This window comes from Giraffa tippelskirchi, chromosome 7, assembly GCF_054371585.1.
Source record: "Giraffa tippelskirchi isolate mGirTip1 chromosome 7, T2T-mGirTip1v1.2.pri, whole genome shotgun sequence".
NCBI classification, from domain to species: Eukaryota; Metazoa; Chordata; class Mammalia; order Artiodactyla; family Giraffidae; genus Giraffa; species Giraffa tippelskirchi.
In genome coordinates, this window is record NC_137281.1 from 2,848,796 (window position 1) to 2,851,648 (window position 2,853).

Here is a 2,853-nt window from a genome sequence, read left to right on the forward strand (position 1 = left end):
TTCTATAACTTTAAACGAGTTCGTTTCTCTTGCTGAAGCTCAGCCTCCTCAAGTCACAGGAACATAATGTAAACTGGATTAACTTTCCATGCACCTCAGGAACACAGCAGCGGTGTCTGTTCTTGGCCCAAACCTTAAACCTAACCCTTTCCTTAGTGGGAAAGCAAATGGGAATTCCAAGCAGTTGGAGGTGGAAGGAACCCAGCTCAAATGAGGGCCTGTAACTTGGGTGTTTATGTTCTTGCAAATTCTTCTTTTCCCTCCTTCCATGTCCAGTCAAAAACTATTGATTTTTCTCAAAAGATATAACCTGAATTCAATTAGTTCCCTACAACTAGGGGTGAGTGCTAAGTCGATTCAGTCGTGTCTGACTCTTTGCGACCCTACGGACTGTAGCCAGGCTCCTCTGTCCAAGGATTCTCCAGGCAAGAATACTACAATGGGTTGCCATGTCCTCCTCCAGGGATCTTCCCAACCCAGGGATGGAACCCACGTCTCCTGCATTGGTAGGTGGGTTCTTTACCACTAGTGCCACCTGGGAAGCCCCCCTACAACTACATCTAAGAACAAAGAACCATCATGGCAGAGTAATTAACTAAAACATGGACCCTAGAGCTATTTGTTATACCTGGTTCAGAGCCCAGTTCTGACACTTTCTGACAATGTAAACGTGGATGATCTATCATCTCTGCTACCCCAGTATCAGTATCTGGAATAGGGAGGATATAGTGCTTGGGAATATCATAGGATTAACGAGCCAAGTCTACAGGCTGGTTGCAGTGCCTGATACTATCCAGGTGTTCCCTGACCGCACCCTCACCTGGATGAGTTCAGAATTCTCAGCAGGCAGCAACAAAGACTCTCCTTGACCCAACTCGAGTCAGGATTCTCTGAATCGCTTTTCACTAGACTTCATCCTTGGGCTCTCTCCCTGGCCCGTTTCAGTCTAGTCTGAGCAAGAGAGCCTGGCGGGCTACAGTCCATTGGGTCGCGAAGAGTCATACACGCCTGAGCGACTCAGCACAGCACAGCACTGCTCAGTCAGTGAGCAAAAATCCCCACCTTCAATATCTGATCAAATTCGTCACCCCTCAGAGTGACGTCTGATCATCCCGACCTGCCCTCAGCAAGAATACTCCTAGCCTTGATGTTTCCTCTCAGTAACTGGGCTCCCACAGAACCCCTCCCCACCCTGTAAATCCTGTTCCTTGCCTCTCAGTTCCCACTTGTCTTTATTGTAGTTGGAGTTAAGTTCTCTCTCTCTCCCCTACTTCAAAACCCCCGATTCAGTAACCTCTCTCAAAGTCTTCCTTACCAGCTTCAAGCATCATGAAAAATTTTTACCAGCTCCTTGGTGTGACTCCCCTCTCTCCCCAAGAAGCAAGAGAAAGCGCTCCTGAAAACACAGCAGTCTGTGAGGTCTCCCCACCGGAAATTCTGGAGCAGCTTGCTACTGCACTTGGAATCAAATTGTAAATCCTCATTAACCTGGAACCCCTTCATGACAGGATGTCTGATCCTAGGATAGGAGTCACGGTCTTTGTCTGTCTGCTCCAGCCAATACACACCTAAATTCTTTGCCTCAAACCCGCCGTATTCATTTCAGCCCTGAAATGATACTAGTTGTTCACACTGCTTAGAATTTCTAACCCCTACCAGTTTCTCTAACCGGCAGCTCCTACTCTCCAGGGCCTCAATTGAAATATTTCCTCTGAGAAAATTCCATGGTTACATGACCCTTATTCTGTTTCTCTGTGTCATCTTGTCTTCAAGTCTTGTCATTGTTTCTGTTTGAATTCATCTGTGAAATGTCTACTTCTCCCCGCTACACTCCATGTGCGTACTCAAATTGAGTATAAACCCCAAGAAGGCAGAGTTCTTACCCATCTTTACAGCTGTCACTTAAGTTCTAAAATTGTTCCTGGGGGAGGGGTCGGGGGAGAGATGTATTGGGAGTTTGGGATTAGCAGACTTAAGCTATTGTATACAGGATGGACAAACGATAAGGTCCTACTACATAGCACAGAGAACTATATTCAATATCCTATGACAAACTATGATGGAAATGAATATAAAAATGTATATATGTATAACTGTATCACTTTGCTGTACAGCAGAAATTAATACAACATAAATCAAGTATACCTCAATAAATTTTTTTATTTAAAATAAAATAATTCCTGGCATCCAAAGGAACCTTTTATTGGCACAGATGAATGCCCCTAGCCATTTAATAAGGTGGATGATGGTGTAGTTGATTGGCAATTAGAAATCTGGGCTCAGAACCCTTGGCTCAAGCTCTCAACTATTAAAAGGGTTTCAAATCCAGGTCTGTTGACTTCAGGAAGTGACTCTTTAAGAAGAGTAAATTTAAAAGGCATTCCACTCAACTGCAGAGTGAATACCTGTTAAGATAGTCTCAACTCAAGATCCTCATTTAGTAGTCAAGCTCCGTAAACATCCTAAGATAACTACACATCAAGTTGCTACTAAGAGCTAAAGTCAATAATTCTCATTAATTTATTTGTACCTCAATTTACTGAAAAATACCAGATGATCTGACCTGCTGCATACAGGAGATCCAGCAGTGTGGACGTCCTAACTACCTTAGCTACGTCCTGTTCTCAGAGGGGTCTTAAGCTCTAAAAAGCCAAGAAAGAGTTCTATGTGGGTTTTACCTCTACTGGGGAGTTTGTTCTTAACGCAGCAGGTTAGGCAGTGAGAATAAACAGCCTATTTCCTGACACAGAAGCAACCAGCCTTTGAGAGGGGAGTACCAACCCCCGTGTCTTTCCCTTCCTCCCCTTAAAACGTGGTTAACGCCAAAAGTTGACCTCTCATTTGTTGGTCAAG